General features: G+C 51.5%; 1 long non-coding RNA gene across 1 annotated transcript; it reads right to left on the bottom strand.

Annotated features, from left to right (window-relative positions):
• Window positions 1-739: 739 nt before the first annotated feature.
• Window positions 740-9977, bottom strand: LOC147917709 (uncharacterized). The gene is made up of 3 exons (XR_015553645.1): window positions 9906-9977; window positions 7883-7965; window positions 740-894 (listed from the first exon to the last, which is right to left on the bottom strand). It is a non-coding gene; the product is annotated as an uncharacterized LOC147917709 (long non-coding RNA).
• Between the last annotated feature and the right edge of the window lie 17812 nt (window positions 9978-27789).

Genomic DNA, 27789 nt, shown 5'->3' with positions numbered 1-27789 from the left:
TGGTCAGCCAAGAGCAGGGAGAGTCATCACCCAAGACCTCCTGTTTCCAAAAGAAGTGACACAGCCTGGACCATGGTTTCTTAAATAACCATCTTAACTTCAATCTGCTCCAACCATTAATTATCTTGTGACTGCTGCTAGCTCTTATGAGAACTCTCAGGGCAAGAAGCAAAGTCAACTCAAACAGAAACTGCAATGGAAATTGAGGGAACTTCTGAGACCTTTATATTCTCTGTGGAGGTGGTAGGAGAGGTCAGAGGTGGTGACCCTCATGAAGAGAAATAACGTCCGGCTTTGTCTGAGGTCTCCCAGCAGCTAGGCGCTGAGTCCTGCGTCTGCAGCCCTGACCCCAGAGATGTTGCATTACTTGCTCAAATGAGGCAGCATGATGTTAAGAATGTAGGCTTATGCTGTGGTGGCATCCCATATAAAGTGGAGGAAGATGGGCACAGATGTTAGCCCAGGGCCAGTCTTCCTCAGCAAAAAAAGAGGAGGATTGGCATTGGATGTTAGCTCAGGGCTGATCTTCCTCACAAAAAAAAAAAAAAAAGAATGTAGGCTTTGGGGCTACACACCTAAATTCTGATCCCATCTCTATGTTAATTAGCTCTGCAGCCTTGAACAAGTCACTTAGCCTCTGAGTTTTATTTTACCTAGCAGATAACAATTCTCACTCACAGAGCTGTCATGAAGATTACAACATATAAAATATACAAAAGTATCTACCCAGTACCTGGTACATGAAGGCTTCTAAATTAATGTTATTTTCTTCCTCTTCCCTGATTAATGCTGAAATGCAGCCTTCTTCTGGGTCTGAATGCAAGACCACAATGATCTGAGATGTGGCTGGGCTGATTCTCCAGGATGTTGGATCACGTTGAGAGCTTCCAGGACCTGAGTGTAATGCACGTAACACAAAGTTAGGGGGCCCAGAGAATCTGTTTACTTCCAGAACCTCCAGCTACTCCTGGTGCCCTGGGCCCCACACAGCCCTGGGTCACAGAAGGCTCACCCTCTAGGCAAATGGAGTCCCAGTAGCCGTTGGCCATGACCTTGGATTTGTGGTCCTAATGACCTCACCAGGAAAGGTCCATTGCCTGTCTTCCTCCTTTGGCCACCAGTCAAGTGGCTGGTTTCCCTTTGGGATTGTGGCTGTTCCTCATGTGGGCCCAGTTAGGTAAGGACACATTCTCCACTCTTCCTGTTTCCATGAGAAAGGACTGCTCTAGGGGTAACACTTCTGCTTTCTTGCCCCAGCCCTCTCTCAGTCCACCTGAGGAACAAGGCAGTGACTTAACCCATTAGTGATTTTGTAGAAGGAGCTGAGTATAAGTGGTGAGCCCCTTCTGGATTCTCTCTTCCTATCTGCACTCTGAACTGCTCTGTCTACTCTGTGGGGGCGTAGCAGAGCATGTTCTGGCTCTTCAGAACAGCCTTGCTGCTTGGGGGTGGAAGTGGGTCAGAGTGTAATTTTCATGGGCCGGCCTCGTGGCCTAGTGGTTAAGTTTGGTGCACTCCAGTGGCCCAGGTTCAGATCCCAGGTGCAGACCTACACTACTCGTCAGTGGCGATGCTGTGGTGGTGTCCCACATATAAAATAGAGGAAGATGGGCACAGATGTTAGTTCGGAGGAATCCTCCCCAAGCAAAAAGAGGAAGATTGGCACAGATATTAGCTCAGGGCCAATCTTCCTCACCAAAAACACCAAAAAGTGTAATTTTCAAAAAAGTTAAAAATGTTACTTCCATACAAATATGGAATGAATATGTGTCAAAGATCTGTTTAATTCATTAATGAGGAAATGTTAAAGCTGGTTCTTCAGAGCATTTGATGAAGAGATTTATATAGTTAGCCAGGAAAGGAATGCTGAAATAAGCTTATTAAATTAGATACAAAACTAGCTAATATCTTACAATGCAATAAAACGGCAGCCTTTGCAGTTATCTTTTTATCAAACAGAAATTATTTGCACCTCTATCAGACAAAAATCTGCAAATTAACATGGAATGTTAATGAATGTTAATGAATCTGGACCCTAATACCTAGTCAAGAGAAGTCAAGCAAAACACATTTCTCCTGGAGAATTAAACAAATCTTGGTGAGGCTGTTAGACAACCATCCAGCATAACACAGAGAGAACAAGCAATCATCTTTTTGCATTATTTCCAAGTTTTTGATAATTCTGGGTAATTCTTAACAAGTGATGAATTCAGTGCTTGAGGGGGGGACATTAGCAAGGACATTTGAATATTTTGTTAAAATAGTCTTTTTGTTATCTTCGTCTTTGCAATTGCTGGGTCTCTCTCTCCTATGTTTGTTTGTGTTTTTTTCACTTCGGTGGAGAAAAGGGAGGTGTTATTTCTTGAGCCTCCGACCCAGTGGGCCTCCTCCCCCTCTGGTGGAGCCTGTCTGCCCTGCGAGCTGCTCCAGGCTAACTCTGGTCAGGTGATGGCCCAGATCTCCATGCTCCCTGCCCCTGCCAGGCGAGAAGCCACCATCAATTCAACTCTCAGACTACGAAAACACAGGAGGAAACAGATTTATTCATTTTCTGCTATAAATCTGCCGAAACGCCAGTTTAATAAACAAAATAAATATCTCTTTTCATCGTTTTCTCCCACTATGAATATGTATGAGCTCTTAGAACTTTGGGAGGAGGCAGGCTCCCTCCCCCTGCTGCCCCGGATTTAGAGTGCCCTCAGCAGAGAATGGCAGAGGGCCCTGTTCTTCAATCCCCACCCTTCCACCCCCACACTGGGCCTCTGAAGACGTTGAGGAGGAAAGGAAACTAGGTGAATAGCCATATTACACAGTCAATCAATAAACACTCAGTGAGCGCCTACTATTTGACAATCACAGAGATAGGACCAAGACATAGAGTCTCGGTCCTTCACAAGTTCATGTCTCCTAGGAGAGAGACCTATAGACGAGCACATCACAGATGTGATAAACACAGTAACAGAAGTGTGGTTTAGGGGTTTGTTTATAAGGCAGCTTGAGGTAGAGAAAAAACATAGACTGTACAAGCAGACACACTTAGGTTCAAATTTCAGCCCCATCACTTAGTTGAATGTTTTGGACAACTTATTTATAAAGTGGGGTCAGTGCCTCCCTTACTGTTTTTGTGAGTATTGGAAATCCTGTATTTACAACACTAAATACAGTAAGCAGCACCTCATTGGCACTCAATAAATCACAGCTATTAATGAGAGGCATTGATCTTTGTTTTTTACTTAGTTACAATAAATAGCTCACAGCGGAACTGCCCTTTGTAATGTATAAGGCATTTTCAAATCCATTATCTCAACACTGGGAAGGAGGTATTTTTGGCCCCATTTCACCGATGAGAAACCTGTGGCTTAAAAATTTTTGGTGCCTTGATCCAGGCTGCATAGCTAGTGTGACAGTGTTGAGAGAGAAGCACTTCAGTTAGGGCAGAGAGATAATGAACTGGGTGTCACCAGAGGGGCAGGAACTGTTCTTCCATAGCTGCCTTTTCAGGCCCACCTGCTGAGGAGAGGGACCACCAGAAGGGGAAGGAATTGGCGCGGCCTCTGCTAACATACGGATGGTCCGAAGGTGGTGGAAATCACATAGCCACTTGGGGTAATACAATCAGAGGATGGAAGCAAGCGGGGGCCCTATCTTTTCTTAATATCTCTGAAGAGAGCTTTATACAGGACCGGCCAAGACTATGTAAATGCCCACAGACTGTGGAAACTTTGTCACTTCCCCTTGCTTGATAATTTTATCTCCCATCCATTCCCCTGAGCAATGAGCCCTAAAATCCTAAAGAGGAAAATCACTTATCTGCATATTTGGCGGGTACCAAGGAAACAGGAACTGGGGAGACAGCATCCTACTGCAAAGAAAAAGGAAAACCCCTAGGGAGGTGTGGCGGTGGCAGCTTTTCAGGGGAAAAGGAGGCAGACCGAGTCTCCGGCACATTCCAGAGGCTGGGAAGGAGAGGTGAGAAGATGATAGGAACCAGTGGGGCCAAAAGGAGTCCTGAGGCTTCACAGGGGAACAGCCGCCTGGACATCCCCATCCGCAGCCAGACTGAGAAGCTAGGTGTTTAGAATCCAGACTCTGTCACCACACCATATACTCCTACACAAATGCTGCACCTCCACAATCCCTCTGGAACTTTCAGAGAAGTTCTGAGAAGGGTGGAATAGCTGGACATTGGCTGGATCTGCTGCTGGGCTGAGAGAGGAGGAGAGCTGGAGAAGATGGCCAAGAGGTTGTCCAGATCAAAGACCTGGCTGTTCTGTGGCATGTGCAGAAGCCCTCGCAGGCAGCAAGACTGTGGAAAGAGCAGTGGTGTGGGGAGTGACTTGGGTTCTGGTCCAGCACTGCCACTAACTAATCTATGCTGCTCATTTACACAACTTCCCAGGCCTCTGTGTCTTCATCGGAAAAATGGGGACAAGTGATTCCAGCCCTAACCATTTCTTAGTATTCTGAACAAGAACCAACTGAGGTAATGGATATAAAGCACTGAAAATTGTAACAAGTTCTGGAGGGCTGGGAAAGAATGTTGTGTATTGTTGATTTCAATGAATGAATTGATTTTATCACTGTCTAACCCACTAGTGCAGCACAGGCCATTTACTGTTACTCGGGGCTCTCTGATTCTGGTGCCCCAGGTGTATGTGTGTCCCCATCTAGACTGTATGCTGGCGGAGAAGACGGAAAATCATACTTCTCCATTTTTCTCACACTCCTGTCCCACCACACATGCCCCATCCCCCAGCAGCTCAGCAAAGTGGATGTACCACCGCGTCTGCTGAGGGGCTGGCTGACTGAGAGCCTGGCAGCATGTGCAGGAGACATCCACTTTTTCTTTGAGCGCATGGTGGCTGCCTCCATGTCTGCTGGGTGCCTGAGGTGGGGAGGGGGGGCCAGTGAGCAGCCAGTCTCCCTGCCAGCCAATGTTAGGACAGAGGGGACCTGCTTCCTTTGCACGCACATGGGTTTAGGCTAGACTTCAGAGAGAATGCCTGAGGAAGGAAAAGGGGAGACTGTGTGTAGTTTTGAGGATTCTCTTCTAAGATTTTTTGGTCTTTTTTTTTCTGAGGTATTTTAGAGTAGGTTACTGTCAATGCAAAATAACCAATAACCATTCTATAGATAAGAGAAATAAGGTGAGTTTACTTGAGCCAGAGTGAGGATCATAACCCAGGAAGGCCTTAGAAAGTGTTCCAGTGAAGCATGGTTTTCAGTACAGTCTTATATCTTTTTAGAACAAAGAACACACATTAAACACGCCCAGGATACATTTTCACCAAAATTTCAAAGAGGTATTTAGTTGCAAATTAGCAGGTCAAGGTGACCATCAGGAAAGGGACTAATCCGGGCTGGGTGTTACCAATAGGCTGGAGGAGGGGAAGTATGCATTCTTATCTTAAGAGAGTGCATTCTTTACCTTAATGGTTAAACAGATGTACAATGTATGTTTGATAGGCCATAAATCAGGCTTTTTAGTTCAAGCCAAATCAGTATTGAACCCGAGTCGTTACCCCATATACCTCAATATGTGAAAATCTCTTGTCATTACAGATATGATGATCTTTCATCCCTAGATGCTTCAGTTTGCATCGCTAAAAAATGAGGGCATTTTTGATGATGATGGGGTGTGTGTGCCTGTCTGTGTGTGTATGAGTGCAGGCGGCTCTTCTGGGGAGGGCTTGGATATCGCTCTGTTCAGAGGCTGGAGAACAGACCATATGTGTTCTCCTCACCTCCCTCCTGGCTTTCGGAGGCCGCCATTGCCTGCCATGCTCTCGGGGGAGGGGAGGCCCTGGAGCTGGAGGGGGAGAGAGGGGAAAGCTGACTGAAGGGGAAGTCCCCTGTCCGTCTGTCCTCTATCACAGCCTCTCCCCGAGGCACTTAGCATCCACTGCCAGAAACTCCGTAACAATCTCTCACGGAGAAACCTGAACAAAATTGAGTGCTGAGTGTGGTATCCAAATTGCAAATCAATGAAGTCTGAATTAAATATTGATTTTCCCCCTTTTCTTTCAGGGAAGCTTCTTTAGGGTAATCGGCTTGCTGGTTTTGTTTTTCACTTTTTTATTTTTCATCCTGGTCTTTAAACACTCTAGTGCTGAAAGACTAATAATCCTTCAAGGCAGACCCGACTCCTCGCCACTTCCATCCCACCCTCCTCCCTGCCCCTCTGGTAACGTCCTCTCCAAAGACGGGATGTTGGGAAGTGGGAGACGGGAGATGGGAGACGTGGCTTCTCAAGGACGACTGTGTGCCCACAGCCCACAAGGCTGTAGCTGGGCAGAGGGCAGCTGCCCGGCCCCCAGGGCCCCCTGGCATGGATGTCTATCCCAGAAGGAAGGACGAGACGCCATCCCAGGCCAAATAAGAGATGCAGGGGCTGGACCTCACTGAGACCCACCTTGACTACTCTCTTGACAGCCTCCTTCAGGAAGTCTTCCTTGATTTGCCCGTCCTACAAGTGACGGCTCCCATCCTCAGGGGTGGGACTGCCAGGGCTGGTGAAGAGATTTAGGAGGTTCTGAGCCCCGAAAAGATGATGGTGCTTTCTCAACGGCCCCCGCATCCCCACGTAACAGAAAATGAAACACAAGACAAGTGATGAGTAAGGAACTCCAAAAGGGTTCTGATTTCCCATAACGATGACTAGAATACCACGCAGGAAGTCCCTTGAACAGTTTTTGGCATGCTTGCTCTGCCGGGGCCCTGTAAGTGTGGAGCACTGGGTGTGGCAGGAGGGCAGGCCCATTTCTGAGAGGAGGCTGGAATCCTCGCACCCTTTGCTGGCGGCCTGCGGTCCTGGGGGATTCCCCGGCCTCCCTGGAGAACGTGTCAGGCCCAGGCTCTAGGGAACATGGAGAGCTGCCCCCATCCAGACCACGATCCCTGCCTCCCCCGCTCCGTGTGCCAGCAGCTTCCCGGGCCTCCAGCACTTCCAGTCAGCCACTGGTTCTGGCTGCAGAAAAGAAAACAGCCAGGTCTCTGTTCCCAGAGGACCAGTCTGGAGGGGAGGCTGTTCTGGGATGAGCTTGTTAGCAGAGAAATTGAATTACTGCCCTCCCACCAGGCTGAAAGTTCTGTGTTTTCATAGTGCCTCCCTCCAGAGCACCCCAAAGTTCCTTATGCGGAGGTCCGTGAGCTCAAGGTGAAGGGGTGGAGAATGGAAAAATCGTGGCTGGCCCTGAAGATTTCAGAGTCATCCCAGGAGGAGAACCCAGTCCTGTGTGCCTCCTCTCTCCCCGCTTCATTCACCTTTGCTGGAAATCCCTCAGCCTCAGAAATGGGCCAATCCGGGTGTGAATGGCGGAGAATGCATTCATTAACCAAACACTTACTGAGACCTACTGTGTGCCAGGCATGCTAACTAAGGGAAAGGAACATGGAGACTTGAAAAACACAGCCTGTGATCTTAAAGCCACCTGTCTTCCCCTCAGACACACTAGCGATTACAATAGAGTGCGGCAAGAGTCGTGATGGTGAGGTGTACCCACTGAAGCACAGAGAGGGACACCTAAACCTGGTGGGAGCGTGGGGCTGCTGGGAGTCAGGACTGATCCGAGCTGATCCTTACGAGTGGGTTAGACAAACCAAAAAAAGTTGGGGGATGTGGAAGGGTGTTCCAAGAGGAGGAAACAGCATGGAGGGAAGGAGGGGAGACTTTCAGGGAGCTATGTATTGTCTGGAAGGGGGTGCCTGGTGCTGTGAGAGGTGATAGGGACACGCAGGTGGGCCTGGGGGTCAGACCTCGAAAGCAGGCTGCCCGAGTGTGCACCGAGGCTCTCCTGCCTTGGGACCATGGCAGCAACCTCACGGGGACCTGGGAGGTAATGAACGCGTGAGGGGACCTAACCGATGTGCTCACACCGTTTACCTTTCAGATGATGTGGTCACTGATGAATTGTATGACCTTGCAAAAGTTATTTAGTAGTTGGCTCTCATCCTCAGTTTTCTCACCTGTAAAATGGAATTTTAAAAAATTCAGTTAAGAGCAGATCAAAGGACCGTCTCACTGCCCTTGAGTCCCCAGCCCCTCAGGGCATCCAGGACACAAAGGCTGTTCTCCTTCCTTCCCTTCTTTTCCCTCTTCCAGCCCCCTGGGGCCAGATACTTGCACCTGCTGGATGCTGTTTCCTTTCAGTTCGGGGTACAGTTTGCTCTACACTCACCCTCCAAAAATAGACCTGACCCTCTCCCACTAAGTTCAGCCTCTCCCACTGAGTTCCCATTGCCACACGGGAGTATCTTTAGTCTAACAATGATGGATAGACTTTTGCCTAACAAATCAGCAATACGTTAAAAAAACCCAACTGTGGTAGGCATTCAGAGAAATGGGCACATTTAACATTGGATAGCTAACTCAAATATGGATCAAAAACCTAAAAATGTCTAAGTTATTTTTTTCCAAGTAATTCATGATTCTAACAATCAAAACCAAGGTAATAATCCTAAATACACACACAAAAAACTTGTTGCACAAACATATTTGTTGCTGCATTACTGATACTAAGGAAAGATGGAAAACCATCTGTATGATCAATCCTTAAAAGAATAGTTAACTAAATTACGATAGATCCATCTATCCAAATTTATGCAGTTATGAGGATTCTAGAGCAGTCAAACTCGTAGAGACAGACAGTAGAATGGTGGGTGCCAGGGGCTGGGGGAAGCAGGGATGGGGAGTTATTGCTTAAGGGATATGGAGTTCTAGTTTGGGAAGATGAAAAACATTCTGGAGATGGATGGTGGTGATGGTTGCACAACAGTGTGAATGTACTTAATGCCACTGAACTGTACACTTAAAAATGGTTAAAATGGTAAATTTTATGTTGTGCATATTTTTCACAATAAAAAAAATATACATTGAAGAAGAACTAAAAAGATGTTAAAAAATTCTATTTTCTAAAACCCAGATAGAACTTATCTGGAGTCTGGAATATGAGATAGTGAATGAGACAAAGGAGAACATTCATTCCTTCATTTGTTCACTCGTATCATGAAACAAATATATATGTGGCAGCTCTGTGCCAGGTACAGGACACAGTGAGACAGGCACGGCAGATCTGGACCCTGACCCGTTTTCTCCCGACACTGAACTGAGCTGGGGGAGTTGCAGTTCCGGGGGACCCAGGTAAACTGTCTGAGACCATAAAACTGGAATGTCTCATGTGCCCTGATTCTGCAGGTTGGAGCTGGGTTTCTCTGCTGGAGAAGTGGCTGGGTCCCAGGTGGATGAGGCGGGCATGGCTGTTTCCAATGAGCCCCCTCTGTATGGTCTCATCCCCAGAAAACTCCTCTGGAAGATGGCGACTGCCAGCTCACTTAGCTTTAGGCTTTTGAGAGCAGGTGAGACACATGGAATGGCCGGGTATGTAAGTCACCAAAGAAAGACTCAGGGGGGCTTCTGGGTTGGTGTCATGGCCCCACATCCCTGAGGGGCCTAGGCAGTGCTCATGACCCAGCCAGAGTGGGGGAAGGGATGAGGGAGTGCTCTCCCGCAGGCCAGGGAGTTGTGCACATGCCAGTGCTTGCTGGAGAAACATTTCAGAACATCCCAGACTCTGGGATGCGGTGGGGATGGGGGTGGGGGAGGGGTGGGGAGTAGTGCTAAATGTCATAATTGGGAGGTGCTGGGAGGGAGAGCGGGAAGAGACAGGACCTCAGGCAGTTCAGTGCTCCAGGCAGCCAGTCGCTCGGTGTTCTCCAGCCAGGCACAGGGGCTGCAAAGCTGCACAGAGAAGGGGTCAAAGGCACAGACACTGAAGTTGGGCCACCTAAGTTCAAGTCCTGGATCTGCCATGTAAGGTTTAGTCACTTTGGGCAAATTATTTAACCAGCTCTGTGCCTCAGTTTTGTGGGAGATCAAGATTTGGCCACCCTGAAATATATCTCTTTACCTTGATTGTTTTCTCTGAAGGACATTTGACCTCCCCCACTAACTGCCTAAAGAATTTGACATGGTGGCTCCTTCCTGGAACAGATCTTCTATCATGATGGCTGTAAAGATAATGTAGGATAGAGGTTATAATAGGAAAGGCACCAAGCCTCTTTTATCAAAAACTCTGTCTCTCCCTGACCACATTATCTATAGATGACCCCGAAAAGAATTGTCTTCCTGCCCTCTGAAGTCCCAGGCCACTACCCACCCCCAACACGCTCCTCGCCTTTAGCTGCAATACTTAAGCAAGCAGCTTAGACAGAGGGACGAGTTGCTCATTTCTGAGTTTCTCCCATGTATACATGTTATTAAACTTGGTATTATTTTCTCCTGCTAACCTGTCTTGTTAATTATTTGGCCAGTCATAAGAACCTTAAGGGAAAGGGCGGAGGGAGATTCTCCCTCTTCCCCCGACAGTTTCCTCATCTGCAAAGTGAGGATAATAACATCTACCTTGTGGGTGCTTATGAGGATTAAATGAGTTTACATTTGCAAAATGCTTAAAGTAATGCTTGGCACATGGTAAGCACCATGCAAGTTTCTATTAAATGAGGTCCAATAAATTATTAGCTCCATGGAGCTCATGGAGCAAGAAATTCTTGAAGGCCAAACACCAAACCCCAGACTCAGGCCTGTCCATGCTCCCACCCTTCTCTTTACGCGTGGAGAGCTCCACATGCTCTCTCTCTCCCTCCGCCTCCCCCTGCGATTCCCTTCACTCCTTCCATCCAGGCAGGGAACTTTTATGAGTCCAGTGAAATAAGTGGGTATGGGGCCTGCAGAGCCCACGGAGGCTGGGGCAGGGTGAGGCCAAGCTGCCTGCTGCTTCGGCTGGAGCCCCTTCCCCTCCTGGCGTCTCCAGGCAAGGGCGTGCCAAAGAGCAGGCGGATGCAGATCTGGGTGCAGGCAGATTATTGTAATCAATGTATTACCACTCATGCCCCACTCTTTCCCCTAATGGTGATTATTATGCTTATTAGAGACTCAGCTGCCAATGGTTATTGATTCTCCCTGCCGCAGCATTTTCATCAGGGATTTGCAGCTATTGTTGGTGACACAAGCCTCCCAGGACCCCAGGACAGATGCAGAGTTGAGCACTGGGATCTTTTCAGCCAGGTGGGTGGGGTCCCCAGGGTTCCAGAGTCATACAGAGCACTTAACCCAGAAGCATCCTGCCTCAGTCTGGTGGCTGGGAAGTGGGGGAAAGAAGGGAAGTGGCGCCCCTCTGGGCTTCCCTCCACAGAAGCTGACGATAGTGTTTTCCAGCTGGGGTACAGCTGGGACTGGCTCTGCTCATTACACTGCCACCCCCTCCCCTAACCAAAGTGCCTCCCTCTGGGCCACCCAGCTTCCTCACCCCCCCAGATGGTGCGGAGGGTGAACTGAAAGTGCTGGGTGTCAGCAGGGCCAGAGAGGAGCGTGATGGGGATGTGGTGGGAGGAGCCCAGCTGGGTGTGGCCGTGACACTGTGGGAGATCAAGATTTGGCCACCCTGAAATCTATCTCTTTACCTTGGTTCTTTTCTCTAGGGACATTTGACCTCCCCCACTAACTGCCTAAAGAATTTGACATAGTAACTCCTTCCTGGAACAGATCTATCATGATGGCTGTAAAGATAATGTAGGATAAATGTTACAATAGGAAAGGCACCAACAAGCCCATCTTATCGGAAGTTCTGTCTCTCTGGTCACATTCTCTGGATGGCCCTGCCAGGAGTTGCCAGACAATCATTTACATTTATAAGGGAAATCTCCATTTGTAAAGGTATCTCCCTCTCTGTTTTGGGAAGAGTGGGGGATGGCCTCATTTCTAGAGGCTTATCAATGTGGAAGGTGAGGCCTTAAATCTGCATAATAACCTTACTCTTGTTTACTGTGCTTTAGTGGTAATCTCCTGTAACTGACTCCCCCCACCCCCAAAATCCTCCTTTGTCATTGGCTGAACGTGGTATTTAAGATGAGAATTTCTGCTATGTATACATGCTATTAAACTTGGTATTATTTTCTCCTGCTAACCTGTCTTGTTAATTATTTGGCCAGCCATAAGAACCTTAAGGGAAAGGACAGAGGGAGATTCTCCCTCTTCCCCCGCAACACCCTGACACTTCTGGGGTCGGGGTGAGGGCGAGGGGGAGTAAGCATTCGTGAACCCCTACTGTGTGTCAGGCATGGTCTTAGGAGCTTTACCCAGGTGGTTTGCTTTAATCTGTATGTCAACCTTTCCAGGCACCTTATTAACCTATTTACAGAGGCAGCCAAAGCTCAGAGAATCAAAGTGACTTGTCCAAGGACACTCAGCTAGGAAAGGGCAGAACTGGGATTGGACTCAAGTCTTGTACTTTGTAGATGAGAAAACTCCATTTCACAGATCGGTGGTGGTAAGACCCGGGACAACCTGCCTTCACTATACTCAGTTGTCTGCAAAAGTAGTCAGATTACTAAAACCCACCCTACAGATAACATCTTTGATGCTTGGGTCACCATGGTAACAGGAGCTTAAGTTTTTCAGGATCTGAGAGTTGACTCCTTGTCCAGTTCAGGCCGGTTAAGATAATCAACTCATCAACTGGGCCTGCCATGACCAATAGGTGACCCTTTGACATCAAGGAGCCAAAAACTCCACCCTCAGATCATGGTAATGCTGCCATTTTGTGAACATGCATCCTATGAAGAGGCATGAAGCTTGATTACGCTTGTGCAGATCCTCAATTACCTCACTTCTTGTCACCTCCAATCAATCACCTATCCCCACACTTCAGACCACCTTCTCCCTTTAGTCCATAAATAGCCCTAATCCCCATTTTTCAGGGAGACAGACTTGAACTTGGTCTCCTCAATTGGCTGCCTTGTGAATTAAACCCTTTCTCTGCTGCAAACTCATCATCTCGGTGATTGGCATAATCCTGCGGCAGGCAAAATGGACCTGGTTTGGTAACAGTGGCAGAACATCCAGACCTTTCTGGATGTCTGTCCTGAATGGCTCTATCCTGTTCTGGTGCAGACACTGAGGATCCTTGGTGAGCTCTAGGCTCATCACACACTTGAGCCCAGGAGAACGAAACCTGTCTGATGTGAGAGCCACCTGCCTGAGCCCTGGGCTTGGATGATGCCCCTGGGCTGTGGGCCATGCCCTGGGTTTCAGCTCTGGCTCCTGGTGTGCCCTCCAGGTCCCCTCCTCCACTGGTGTGCTGAGGGTAAGGCCACCCTTGTTGACTGAAGCCCTTGTCCATTACCGCCTGGGGGGCTCTTTTTGTCCTGGGGTCCTGCTGCTGGCTGGCGCCTGGCACTCTCCCACCACGTAGGATGCTATCGTGTCTCCTGGCTGAATTTGTGCAAATCACAGCCACGTGCAGCTCTTGCAGCAAGTGCAGAGGAGGGGAGTGGCCAATAAAAGTCAAGTGAAAATTCAATAAATCAAAAATATTAAACATTATGAAAACAGATTTCATACACTCACAAACAAATGGATGTGTAATGTGAACATTTTTCTTTTCTACTGAAAAACATTAAGTGGATCAGGTGTTAACGGTTAAAAATGATTGCAGGTTTTGTGGTTGACACTGGTGAGTTCTGGATCCTTCTGCGGATGGGACAATAGCCTGCTTGTACCCCAGAGGCGAGGACAGGCAATGAATGTCCCAGGCACACTGTTGCTGAATGTGCTGGAAATGTCCTAGAGATCCTGTGGTAGGGCTTTGTTCCCAGCACAGGTCTGTGCTCTGGTGTTCTTTTGACACCTGGGCCCCTCTACTTTCCAAGAAGACAGGAGGCAGGAGGCAGACATAAGTGCCTCTGGGACGTGCCCCATCCCCCCCTTCCCTCCTCATGGTGCACAGAGAGCTCCCTGGCTCTCCTTCCTGTCCCTGTCTCCTCTAAGTTGCCTCAGTGATACTGGCTCAAGACAAGGTTGACATAAGGGAAGCCATGTTGTAGAAAAGAAACCCTATTGTAACTTTGAATGACCTCTGACAAATTAACCAAGCTGGATATGCCCCCTCCAGGAAATCTAACTACTATGTTGATTTTACAACCCCTGCCTACGCATATACCTTCCAGCTGTGATAAGATGATAACTTTGTTCTTTTGAGTTCCTTAGGAGTGTGATGACCCCCAACAGAGAATCTATGCTAATAGCCATCATCAATGAAACCCAAAAGATCTGGGGTGGTGACTTTCAGTCTGTAACACTAGAATGTCAACATTCCTAACCCTCTCCCCTATAATGCACTGGCCCATATAACTGTTGTAAGATTTTGTGCCCTTTTAAGATGGTTCTTTCAGACATGAGTCGGCCATCTTCCCATTGCTAGCAAGCTGTAATAAAAAATCCTTTCTTTCCTACCACCTTGCCTCTTGACTATTGGCATGTCTTGCAGTGAGCAGAAGGCCCCACGTTGGATGGCAACATCAGGACCTGGTGGAGTGGCAGGCGATGCTGTCATCTCTGAGCTCAAGTGGGAGACCTGCAGGCGCAGCTCCCCCACTTTGGACAGGATCACCCATGTCTGGTGCCCCTGTTCCAGTGGCAGGCCAGCCTTCCCAGCCCCAGATCCCAAGGCCCAGTGTCTTTTGGCATTGGAGTTAATCCTATTTTTTTTTTTTCATTGGTTTGTGCCTCTTTCTCTGCCACTCTCTCCCACCCCCCGCATCCTTCTGAGAACTGCACAGGCACCCTGGGCCCATCTCCAGCCAAGGGGCCTCTGGTGCTGATCGCCCCTAGTTTCCAGCCCCACCATGGTGCTGCTCATGGCCCCTGCTGCTCAGGCCCCAACACCAGCAGCCTGCCGAGCCCACCAAGCTTCCCTCTGCTCTTGCTCACTGACCTCCTCACTCCCCAGCCTGAATCTCCAGATGCAGCCACCTAACTACCCACCGTGCTCCTGGTGAGGATGCAGCCTGGCGAGTGGGGGGTAGGGCTGTGATCCCGCTGACTAGCTGTGTGTCCTGCAGCAAAGCACATCACCCTTCTGAGCCTTAGTTTTTTCTTATCTGTGAAATGGAGAGAGTTCTGGTTGAAGGTGTGGATCAAATGAGAAAGTGAGTGTACTCTGTTAACCTGGCCTCTGGTGCACAGTGGGCATACATCGGTCCTGGTTCCCCATTTCCCTTTCCTCTTTCTGGCTAATCTGTGTCCCTTGAGCATCTGGCTGCAGCAGGGATGTGATAGGTCTGGGAGTCAGTCAGCACCTGGGAGGTCCCATGGCGGCCGGGGCTGCTGTCACCTTGGCCTCATCTGTGTCATGTGAGGCCTCAGGCCTCAGTTCCCACTTCCCACTCCCCAGAAGTGATGTATCTGGATCCACATGGGCTCAGTGGCTCCTAATGTGCCCTGAGACTTGGTGAATGAGTCACAGCAGGCTGGAACCATAGAAATGAAAGGAGCAGCACTGTGATCTTGTATGATAGTAAGCATTATGAGCTTCTTCCAGAAACCCAGAAATGCACCAGGGGCAGGCTGCTCTGGGTCCCTGCCCTTGCCAACTTGGATTCCAATACAAAGAGTCTTTGTTAATTGCCCCCCGCCACCTGTTGCTCCTGGCTGTTCTTGTGGCACTAGAGGGAGGGTGGAGGTCTCTTGGGAAGGTCACCTTTCAGGGGAGGAGGGTCTGGGACTTATGCTCTAGGAACTGTGCTGCAGGCTCTCAGAGGCCCCAGAGCAGCCCCACATCTTGGTCATCAGACTGCTAGCTGGGCCCCAAAGGGGTCAAAGAGGGAGAGTTCAGGGCACAGCACGCTTCTGTCAGGGAAGAGGGAGAATCTCCCTCTGCCCTTTCCCTCAAGGTTCTTCTGGCTGGCCAAATAATTAACAAGACAGGTTAGCAGGAGAAGATAATACCAAGTTTAATAGCATGTATACACGGGAGAAACCACGGAAACTGAGTTTCTCAACACAATAGCAGAGATTCTCATCTTAAATACTATCTTCAGCTAAAGACAAAGGAGGATGTTGGGGGTGGGTGGTGTTTTGGGATTTCAGAGGGGAAGAAGGCAATTGACATGGAGAGGGAAATGTAAATGTTTGTCAGACAATGCTTTGCAGGGCCACCTATAGAGAATGTGGCTGGAGAGACAGGAATTACAGTAATCAAGAGTATGTAGATTTAAGTCTTCTTCCGTACTGATAAGAGTTTTCACAGATAAAGTCATCCCCCTCCTCTTCCCACTACACAGAGGGAGATACATTTACAAATGTAAATATTTGGTAAACAGAACTTTGTTAAGAATGGGCTTAGCAAGGACGCTGCCAGTCCGTCTACACCCAGAGTTAAATTCCTTTAGGCAGTTTGGGGGAGGTCATATGTCCGTCAGAGAAAATAATCCAGGTAAAGAGATATATTTCAGAGTGGCCAATTTTGATCTCCCACACTTCTCTTCTAGCACAATAACAATCATTCTGTTGTCAAGCTCTATGGGCCAAATAATGGTAAGCACTGTGTATGCATATGTTATTTAATTTAATCCTCATAACAACCCCAGGAGGGAGTAGTATCCCCATTTTACAGATGAAAAAAGTAAAGCACAAGAAAAATAACTTACCTCATGGCAGAACTAAGATTCAAACCCAGGTTCACCTCTGTGTGTTACCCAATCGGGGCCTTGTTCTGGGCCTACAATCTGAGGGATCTTTCCTTCCTGCCTTCTCCTGCTGGCGAGGAGAGGAGGGGTGAAGTGTGCACGAGTCATGAGTTGGGGTCTGGCAGGAGAGAGACAGCTACACACCCAGGCAGCGTTAAGGGATACCAGCAAGAGAGAGCAAAACGCCCTGCACGGCTGCGGAGGAGAGCCGGCCCTGCACCTGGAGAGGCTGTAGCTGTGGGGGGCCACCTGATGAGGGCTCTGCCTTCCTAGAGGAGTGCCACTAAACCACAGGCCCGCGGGAAGTGGGAACAAATGGGGACTGCACAGTCTTTCTGCTCCACGTCTGGTCCCCATCAGCTGACCCTGCAGGAGGCGGGAGGCCCAGGGAGCCTGGCTGGTGCAGCCTCAGAAACCAGTCTTCCAGGTACAGGGCACAGAGCAGGGTGGAGCAGGGGACAGTGGGCAGTGGGGGAGGGCAAGCAGGACTATTCAGTACAGGGCGCCTCTGCCTTGAGGCTCCAGGACCCCGAGAAGGGGGTGGGTGGGGGAAGCAGATGGTGCTATTTGCCTGTGTCCAGGGCAGCAGCTTCCCCCTCACGTCCTGGGTGCAAGAGGCCCAGGGAAGGTCCCTGCTCCTTCCCCAAGGGACCCAGGGGTGCCCCGGACTTGAACAGGGGCCTACCTGGAGATTGGGTGGGGTGCCAGGTGGAGATGAGGAGGTGCCAGGGAGAAGAGGCACCCCTGAAGGAAGAGGAGTAGAAGAGAGGGAGCAGCGAGGGCAAGCCCACCAGAAGGAGCGCCTTCATGCTCTGCCCTTCAGCACACACTCACTGTCCAAGCCTGTTGTTCTTTCTACACACGTGGATGCGTGCTGACTGTGTGCAAGGCTGTCCCTGCCAGGCGGGAGCTTGTCCTAATCAGCTGTCTGTGTGGTGCTGCCCTCCATGAGCTGTTCTCTGAGTCAGTGAGGCGGGGGCAATGCTGGTTCACGTGCCGCCTCCTCCACGGAGTCTTCGGCCGCCAACCTCCGCCTAAGGCACTCTCCTGTCCTGAGCTTCTGGGTTTCACATTGTTAGTATTGCTGCCTGGAGCCATGGCCTCCAGAGGGAACTCCCCAGGACAGGCTACCTGTTTGATTCATCCATATAATCCCCATACTTAGGAGTGAGGGGCCCTCAGGCATGGAACGCTCAGCTCTGAGATGCTCTGTAACCCCTGCTGCTCCATGCTCACCTCCAGAAGAGAGACCGTTCAATTACCCAACCAGTCACGCAGTCCTTGTCTGTCTGCTGGGCAGTGAGACCAATTGTGCTGGCTGCCCCCACCCCAGCACCCCTCTCCCGGTGCCCAGGGTCTTATCACATTAGCTGCTTGCAAAGGTGGCTCCCTTGACTTTCTGTTTCTTTGTTCCTCTCTCACCCAGCAGCTGATGGGGAGTGGGAGGATAGTGGTAACCTGCCAGCATACCTGTTTCCTGTGTGTACATGGAAGGGATGTGGTGTAGCCAGGAGCCCTGGACAAAGAGAAGGCAAAGACTGGGGAAGAGTAGGCTGAGGCCCCACCCATCACACCTATGGACTGTTCCCCCTGCCAGGCAGCTCAAATGGCAGGTTCAGCTCCTGGGGAGATCGGCTGCAGTTCTAGTCTACCTTGATCCCTGGGATGGAGTCCTGATTGGGCTGAATCCCAGGAGATGTGTCTTTCCCTCTGCTAGCTGCTGGCCTCAGCGTTTCCTATGCCTGAAGGAGTGGAGGTTGAATGGGAGCCTGAATCTCTGCCAGGAGAGCCCAGGGCTGGACCCGTTTCTGGGACACTGGGGCACAGGACTCGGCTGCCGGGTGAGCCACTCCTCAGTGCACCCCAAGAGCTCTCCAAATCCATGGCCCTGAAGAGAGCAGAGATGATCCTCTGGACCCTTGATCTTTCCCCTTCCCCTCTCAGCTGCCCCAACCTCTCTGTGTCATGTGTCACAGAATTTAGGACCTGGTTGGAGAGGCAGATCGGCGAATGGAGACGAATGAGAGAGGGACTCAGCTCCCCGCTGCCCCCATCCAGGCCCTGAGCAACGCTCATGTTTCTGAGTTGCTTTGCTGCCATATTTCTCTCTGCTCAGCCCCATGCGCCTCAGCTGTCCTGAGCAGCTCCTGCCTCCTCATCCATCATCCCGGCTGCAGGGCACCAGAGGCCACCTCGCAGAGAAACCTCCCTGCCCTGGGCTTCCATGGAGAAGGGCTCAGCTGTCAGAGAGGAGAGCAGTTTCCAAAGGGGTCAGAGCACTAGGTCCTCCAGGTTTGATCGGCTATGCATGATGGACGTCGCATCCCAGTCAGTCTTGGTGCTCCAGAGCCAGAGAGGGTGTCCTGGCCTTCCTGCCACAAGTCTGCCTCCTCGTTGGCACCCTTTTAGTGTGCATTTATAGCACATCAGGTGCATTCCTTATTGATATTACTTGTTGGTTGCTTTTTAATGAATGGGGATTTTGTGCACACTCTCCACCATTAGATTGGAGCTCTCTGAGCAGGAAGGCTGTGCCTCCTCCATCCACTGGAGCCTGGCTAGAGGCCGGACTGCCAACTGGTGCTCAAAATCAAGTGGTCAACATGGCTGATGATGGGATGGCAGAATGAAGAGCTGTTTGTCTCCCGGAAGACCCCTGAGATGAGGGAGAGGCAGCAGCGAGCCCAGACTGCTCACAAGGCGGTCACGTGCACACTGAATGTCTGTTAGCAACCCTTTGCTCCCAGTGAGGCCAGACCCAGCTCCTTCCTGCTTTGCTCTCTCCTCCCTCCTTCCCTCCCAGGTCGCGAGTCTCTCCCGCTGCTCTGGCCCCTCTGGTTTCTCTTCTGCTTGCACGCTCACGGGGCATTCCCCAGCCTGTCCTGGGAGGGCTCTTCCCAAGCAGTGCCCTTTCTGCCCCCCTCACTGCACACATGCAGCTGCAGGCGTGCACAGCAGTCCATCTCACGCCCACCTGGAATCAGCTGTCCCCTCTGCTGGAGAGTCCCACACTAGGAAACTATTGCAGCCTCTTACCTTTAGCAGTTCCTTGGACGCCTCCTCCCACTTCCCCATCCACCACCATTCTCACTCAGAACTCGCATCTTTCTTCTAATTCACACGGCATCAGACTCCTACCTGGTCTCCCTACCCCAGACTCCAGGCTTGTCCCTTTCAAAACTGCCTTTCACAGAACTTCCAAAAGACCAATCCGAGCCTCTGATCCCCATGGGAAACCCAGCCGGGCCTCTCTCAGCCCCTTCTGCCCCTGCTGGCTCTGCTCGCAGCCCCTGCTCCAGCCTCGCCCTGCACTTGCACTCCTTCGTGCGCAGGTCACGTGGTGATGCCGAGCCCTGGGCCTGGGCCTGGGCCTGGAGCGCCTTTCTCCCACGCAGCCGCCCTCCATCCCAGGAACTCCCACTCGGCCTCTGGTCACCGGCCCCAGCATGACCACCTCTGTCTCTGCCTCCAGCAGGCCTGCCTTGATCTCTGCCCACGCCATGATGGCCACCCCACCTTGGTGCTGTGTGGTCCCTCTGTCACCGCGGTTACCTATCTGCATTGTAATGGTTTATTCATGTATCCGTGCACCGCTACACACCCGGGTGTCTCGTATCTCCAGCACCTGGAGTCCCTGGCACATAAAAGCAATGACTCTAAATTACTAATGAGTGAAATGAACCGAAAGAAGGGATGGTTAGGAGTGGATGGGTGTGGTGGGCAAAGGCTCACAGGTGAGGGTTAGGAGGATGGGGGACCTGAGAGGCAGGTCAGAGGAGCAGTGCTGGAGGAAAATGAGAAAAGAGTGCCAGATTCAGCTGGGGGGCCAGGACACTTTGAATATACAGAACACCCTTTCTCTGGCTGCTCCTGTCAGCACCTCCTCAACGTGAGAAGAAGAAACCTGTTTTCCTTGTGACAAAGCCTGATTTGATGATAAACCCTCTCAGCTTCCCAGGAGGTGGCAGTGGCTCTGATGGGTGAGGAGGAGGCAGGAGAAGAAGGCAACGGGGGGTTGAGGAGGGGGAGAGAGAGAGAGGTAGGAAAGAGATAGAAGGTGGGGGAGGAGAGGAAGAGAAAGCTCTTGTATGCGTGCTGATTACTAACGTGGTGGAAAGCGCAGCAGGTTCTGTGGGAAGCATTTATTGCGCATGAGAAAGCAGGCAGTCTGTCAAAGAAGCCATCCGCCATCTCCCGTGGCCAAGCTAGAGGGAAGGAGAGGGAGGAGAGGGCTGGCCAGGGCTCAGAGACTGCGGGCTCTGAAGCGGTGGGTGAGAAGGAGAGAGGGACCGAGATCTTGGCTCTGCCTAGGTCCTCTCACAAGGGGAGAGGGCTCCTCCGCTCTCCAGGGGGATATTTCACCCACTGAGGTCACAGACACCTTCCTTGAGAAGGGTTTACTTTTTCTACCTTGCTGGGGCTGCACCCAGCCCAGTCTTGGCATCGAAAGATGGCAGCTTCTAGAAACTTCTGGGAGTCCCCGCCCCTGAGGGAGGGGCAGTTCCTTGGAGGTGGCTGGGCCAGAGCAGTGTGTGAACATCGGGGAGTGAGTGGGATGCCCCTATAACTGGCCTCCCTTGGCAATAGGGGGAGCAGAGCAGCCTGTGCAGTGGTGCAGCGGACACAGGAGATGGGTAAGGATGCATCTCTGTGAATCTCTGGGCCCTGCTCAGAACACTGAGGCTCAGGACCCATGCAAGACTAGGGATCTCCCGGCCAAGAACGAGGGGATCCCGTCAGCCTCCGTGGTGGAGGAGCTGTGGCTGCTGCTCTTTCAGGTCGGTGTGTCCTCTTCCTTCTTGGGGTTGACCTGTTGGCGTCTCTGCCTTGTTTGTTACCCCATCTTCGCAGGCTGTCCCAGAGGTCACTGGGAAAGCACCAGCCCCCACCCCCCAGACCTCACTCTGGGAGTGGGGTGGCAGGAACTCGCTTGGTGATGGCAACAAACAAACAACACTTGCCCTTTCCATTCCTCTGCCTAGGGTCCAGGCGGGAGGGGGGTCCAGGTGGGAGGGGAGGGAGCAGTTCCAGGGCTCTGAGGATGGAGAGAGACAGTGCATTTGGTGCCGTGCCCTCTGGGCCCCCAAGCGGCAGTGTGCAAGAATGGGGGTGACAAGAAGGCAGGGGACAGGCCAGGCCACCTTTCCAGGAGTTCCTGTGCCACTAGGGAGAGACTGTACTAGGAGAGAGGCTCGTGGGGAGCTCTAACCTGGCCTGGAACACCCACCTCAGGCTTGTGATTCTGTTTACCAACAAGCAGGAAGGAGCCTATTGTACTCAGGATGAAAAAGCAGAAAGAAATCGGTGAATAAGAGCTTGGGAGCCAAGAATTTGGGCTCAGAGATGACAGAGAGGAAGGGAAGGGGTGTGGGAAGGGAGATCTAGACTGGAAAGGCTGAGGAGAAAATCAGGTATGCCTGAGCCACTGTTTGGGGACGTTGGGGGGGGGGCGCAGAAAAGGGGCCATTTATAGTCTGATTTCTGGAGCATGTCTGCCCCCTCCCCCATGCCATGGAGCTGGCCAGGCCCGGTGTTTATTGAGTGTATTCTTCTTTTTTTTTTTTTTAATTGTGGTTTATTTTATTTTATTTTAATTTATTTATTTATTTTCCCCCCAAAGCCCCAGTAGATAGTTGTATGTCATAGCTGTACACCCTTCTAGTTGCTGTATGTGGGACCCGACCTCAGCATGGCTGGAGAAACAGTGCGTTGGTGCGCGCCCGGATCCGAACCCAGGCCGCCAGCAGCGCAGCGCACGCACTTAACTGCTAAGCCACGGGGCGGGCCCTATTGAGTGTATTCTTTGTGCAAGCTCCTGTAGGAAGTGTGAGGTGATTGAGCAAGTGTGTCAGACACCTAGCCCCAGTCCCAGAGGGCGGGGGCTTTGCAGTCAGGCCAAGTTTGAATTTCCATTCTGCCTCTTACTTGCTGCGTGACCTTGGACAAAGAACTTAATGTCTCTGAGTTCTTCTTTACAATTGGGGCAGTGCCCAGCTCATTGAGCTACTGTGGGGATTAAATGTGATAACGCATACTGTGCAGAGGGCCAGCCCAAGGTCCGGCACAGTGTCCTGCAATGATGGCCAGGTAGCTCTCTGCAGCCTGGACCTCAGGCTCTTACTTAAAACCAGGGCAGACCACAGTCTACACTAGGCACTGGCCTGCCTGGGCACAGGGACTTGGACTGGAGGACTCTGAGGAATCTCAGGGTCTTTGGAATACTGAATTTCTGCCAGCTTCCCATCCTCCTCTACCTCCCATAATCTGTGCAGGGATGATGTCCTGATCTGCTGACTTCAAGAAGGACCTTATTTTCAGTCAGACTTGTCAAGGGGGTAGCATCTACACTGGCAAGATAATTTTAACCCAAGTATACAGACAATATGGAAGACTTGGATCCCTGAAGACGATATTTTTTTTCCTTCCTCTGCAGGGAGCTTTAGCTTGAAACATCTGTGTAACTGCTCAACACTTCCTACTTTGTAGAACATTCCTAGTGTGGGGGCTGTTTGCGTCTTTCTGGCTGTCAGTTTTCAGGGTTACCCAGAGCCAAGGACCTTGTGCACTGCCAATGGTCCCGCCTCTCCTCCGCCCACCCCAGTCCCCACTGTCCCCCTCCCCCCAGAACTCCCTCTCCCAGAGAGGTTCACCTGCCATCACTTGTCCCCAAGGTTCAAACCTGCCATCCTTCCTGTTTCCCAGGACATGGCTCCTAGTGGATTTCTTAGATCCCCAAGGAAGGCACTTCTCCTCTTGCAGGCACTGGGCTCTGGGAGCCTGTCCTGGGATGCGGGGCCCCTCTGCAGGGTAGCCTCTCCTGAGACTGCATGTTGCTAATCCTTTGAGGGGGGGACATTGATTACGGGCAACATGTGGTTCAAGAGTTGTTGCGTCTTGTGTCAAGATGTCAGGATAGGTGTCCCTGTCACAGGTTCCTGGGCCCAGGTGGGAGGAGAGTTTGGATTGTCCTGCTTCTGCAGGGACCACAGAGGGGCCCAGGAAGGCCTGTAGCTAAGGCAGCTTCAGGGTCAGGGCGATTTGAGATCAGAAACCTTGACTTGGGAGACTCAATGGTTCTGTGCGTCTGCACGCTCAGTCCTTGCCTCGCTTTGTGTCCTTCACCACTAGGAATCTCTTTCTCCATGTGGGTCTGTGCCACAGGGAACAGTTGGGGAGGATCTGGTCTTTGTTCTCAGACTAGAAATGGGTTGCAGATGGGGACAGAAACCACGCCTCTTGGGCATGCTTCGAGCAAGAGAATTGGGCTGAGGGAGCTTCAAGGGGAGGGTCGACAGAATGAGGTGCTGGCATGTGTCACAAGCAGGTCAGGTCTGGGGCTCTGGACTCTTATTCCAGTACTCGCTCCCTTGCACCGAGGTTCCTTTGCAGGTGGTCACAGCATGAAACCCTTGCACTTCCTCTTGTGTAGGAACAATGTGTTAGACACACACCAGACACAAGGATTCCAGAAAACGGGGCTGGACCGGTGGTGCTAGGAGAAGGCTAAAAGCTGTTTGCTCTGCTGCCTGGAGCACAGAAGGGGACACAGGAAGGGAGACAGAGGGAAGGCAGAGGAGAGAAAAGGGGGGAGCAGGTGTAGTGTGTTCTGTGTGCACGTTCAAGGGGTGTGCACATGCGTGTTCAGAGCCACGGGCTGGCCACGCTTAGGAGGGAGGGACAGGCTGATGTGAAGACAAGGAGGAGGCCCGGGTTTGGGGATTTTATTGCAGTGAGGCAGGAATGAGGTGGTCCCTTGGGTGCTTTGTCACCCCTGGAGGGGAAGGGAGACATGAGAGCGGTGGAGAAAGAAGCCAGCAGCCCACATGGAGACCCTCGTTGAAGCTGGTGACAACCAGGGGAGGGAGGTGTGTGAGATGGTGAGGTGGTGGCTGCTAGGGAATGTGAAGCTGGCCCAGCCTGAGAGGTGACCTTGAGAGAGAGGGAAGGCAAAATTGAGCTGGTGTCTCGTGAGGGGGAGCAGGGAGGGGCAGGCAAGGAGGAAGGAGAAAGCTGAGAGAGATCCTGACAGTGGAGGGGGAGGGGCAGAGCGTGTCCACCTCCTGTCTGCCCGCCTCTCTCCTCCTGGCTGGAAGCAAGGAGGACACAGATATGGGCAGGCACGTGGGTGCTTGCAGGGTGGGGGCAGAGCTGGCAGACAGTGTGTCTTTGAGCCCTGGGGCTTTCCTGAGCTGAGATCCACAGAAGCCACGGTCACCTCATTACCTCATGCTCTCCCAGGATGCAGGCCCTGACCCAGGTCTCTGGCCTGGAGACCTCTCCCTACTCCCTGCTTTTCAAAGAGCTCTGGTGGGGGTGGGGGTGAGTGGGGAAGGGAGGGACACTAATCCATTGCTCCAGCCGCTGGGAATGGGATTTCCCATTTCTCCTACAGGAATTCCCAAGAAATGTTGGCTTTCCATCCCTTCCCCCAATCTTCTTTTTCTATTTGCTAAGTCATCTTTTTCTTGAACGAATCACTCAACCTCCCATTTCCTGTCTGTAAAAGTAGGGCTAATGACACCTTCTTTCACGTAGTCATTGGGACTATAAATTAGATCCTATACGTAAAAGAGCTTGTAAAGTGCAAATTTACAGCATAAGCATCAGAGATTATTATTCAGCGAGGAGACTAAAAGGAAAAGGAAGCAGGAAGGAAGCCCAGGCCAGGTCAGGGCGAGGAAACACTCCCTGGCCCTCCCACCCTCCATCCACCCACCTTCTCCGCCCTGGGCCGAGCTGTGTGGTTGAGGGTGGGCGGTGGAGGGGCAGTCACTGCCAACTCCCTCTGGCCTCTCCCCCACCTCCTCTTAGGACACTCACAGAACAGGGTGGGGCAGCCTGCCTGGAGCTAGAACCATCCAGAAGGCCACGGGGTGCTACAGAGCTGCAGGGCAGGGAGGTGCTCCTTCCTACAGGGCCCGCAGATCTGCAAGGAGAGAGCTGCCCAAGAGCAAGGGCACTCGCCAAGGTCGCCAAGGTGGAGTACAGGTGTTGATGGCCACTAAGGACCTGGAGAACTGAGGCTTGAAAAGTCGGGCTCTTGACAGAGTGGATTTTAAGCCACCCTAGGACTGCTGGCTGGCGTCAGCAGTGACCCCCACGGCCCCCTCCTCTTTGCTCTCCATTCCCTGTTTTTCCTTCTCAGGGCTGAGTCACATCTTTACCATTCCACAGGACAGGAGGACCTCAGTCTGGAAAAAGAGCTGCTCTCTGTTTCGCTGGCCAGCTGCCCACCCTTACTCCTTCAGGTTCCTGGGAAGTGGGAGCCCTGCTCCTCCGCATCAAGATGTAATTTCTCTCCCTGCCCCCTCCTGGATCACGGGAGGGGCCAAGGGACGATGCACTGTTTAGAATTTCTTCAGGGAGACGGCCAACAGGGCATTCTTTCTATTCGTCAGGCTTCCCTAGCCAAAAAGGGGCAATTAGTTAGGAGACAGCTGCAGAGGCGGCAGGCCCCGGCGGAATCTTACCCCGTGGAGCAGCAGTGGCCTCAGGGAAAGCCCATCAGAAGCCTGCCACCTCTGACTGGGCTCAATGCAGTGCCTATGTTGAAGCTGGTGTAGGAGCAGAACTTCGGGCCCTATGCTCAAAGGCCCTGGGTTTGAATCCTGGCTCTGCCACTTACTAGCTGTGTGACTCTGGGCCACTTCCCTTCAGAAGCCTGTGTTCCCCCTGCAGTACGGAGATAAACATCCCTGCCATCCAAGGCTGTGGCTGGGATTAAATGAGCTGATGTGCGTAAAAGCTTCCGTTACAGTGTCTGGAAATTCCAGGACTTGTCCCCTTCTCCCCCAACAGAGCAAGGGGACCAATGGCTTTCTGTACTCAGCACGTTAACCTTGGGGCATGTGGGTGTGGTGTGGCTTCTAGCACTCAGGAGCTCCAGTTCTGGAAAATTCCCCTTCTGTTTTTTTTTTTCTTTTTTTAAAATTTATTTATTTATTTATTTATTTTTTCCCCCCAAAGCCCCAGTAGATAGTTGTGTGTCATAGTTGCACATCCTTCTTGTTGCTGTATGTGGGACGCGGCCTCAGCATGGCCGGAGAAGCGGTGCATCGGTGCGCACCCAGGATCCGAACCTGGGCCGCCAGCAGCGGAGCGCGCACACTAAGCCACCGCTAAGCCACGGGGCCGGCCCTACCCTTCTGTTTTTTTCATTGGATTATTTCAAGCCAGGGTCTCTTCAGTTGGGAGTCTTGAGGCGTTCAGGAGTTGTGTGCCCAGGCCTTGTGGTCATCCAGCGAAGCAGGGTGTGGAAGCGGGCAGTGTGGGAGAGGAGGGGATGGTGGATGAGGGACAGAGAGCACTCCTGCTGTGACAGCCTGGGGGAGAAAAGAGAGGGAAGGGCCAGGACGCCCCTGTTCTGAGATTCTACTGTTCTGAGAGGCAAGGAGCGATTTGCTCACAGCCTTCCCAGCCCTCCCCTGGGCAGGTGTGCCAGGATCCTTGGCTCTCCAGGAGAGAGGGGGCACCGCCCTCACCACCTCCAAGACTCCCATCCGTTCTGTCGTTCTGTCGAGTCTTGGTCCAAGCCTCAGCCAGCCTTGTGAGCTGGCGTAAGTGCTTTCTTTTCTCTAGTTCTCCATTTCTTCATCTGAAGAACGTGACTCATCGCTGACGGTCTGCCCGCAGGACTGTCCTGAGGCTCTGCAGCGCGTGGAGAGGTGCTAGACAGGCAGGGGAGGCAGGGGAATGGGTTTCCACGTGGCCACAGGACACACCTGAAACCTGGAGTGGTTGCCTTGGCAACAGAGCACCTGGCTAACCCCTCCTCCTTCAGGTTTCAGCGCAGACTTCGATTCTTCAAGGTCTCCTGGACCCTTAGACTGGCCCCTCCTGTAAGCTGTCACAGTGTTGTGTGTATCCTTTTATAGCATTTATCATGAGCTGAACAGTGTGGTCATTTGTGTGATGTTTTATAACATGTGTCTTTTGCACCGGCCTCTAAGCTCTGAGGAAAAGGAGTATGTCTGTGGCACACCATCTTATCACTGCCCCAGCAGGCAGGTGCTCACTGAACTCCTTGCTGAGTGAGGAAATGAACTGCTGCCTCCCCCCTTCTTTATGCTTCAGTCAACATCTGGTGCCAAGCACCCCCCTATTACCTCCCCCTGCCCAACATCTCCTTAGAAGAGGAGAAGGGCGCCGGCTCCCCTCCCTTTGTAATTCAAGCAGCAAGTGGGCTGGACCACAGTTGCCCTTCTTCCCCTCCTCCCAACACAGCAGGCCCCGCCCAAGATCCAAGAAGGTTGCAGGCGAGGAATTGCT

The sequence above is a fragment of the Ceratotherium simum genome, chromosome 2 (assembly GCF_057802395.1).
Source record: "Ceratotherium simum simum isolate JZ-2026a chromosome 2, ASM5780239v1, whole genome shotgun sequence".
NCBI classification, from domain to species: domain Eukaryota; kingdom Metazoa; phylum Chordata; class Mammalia; order Perissodactyla; family Rhinocerotidae; genus Ceratotherium; species Ceratotherium simum.
Note: the sequence above shows the minus strand (reverse complement) of the source record. Positions and strands in the feature narration are given on the sequence as shown.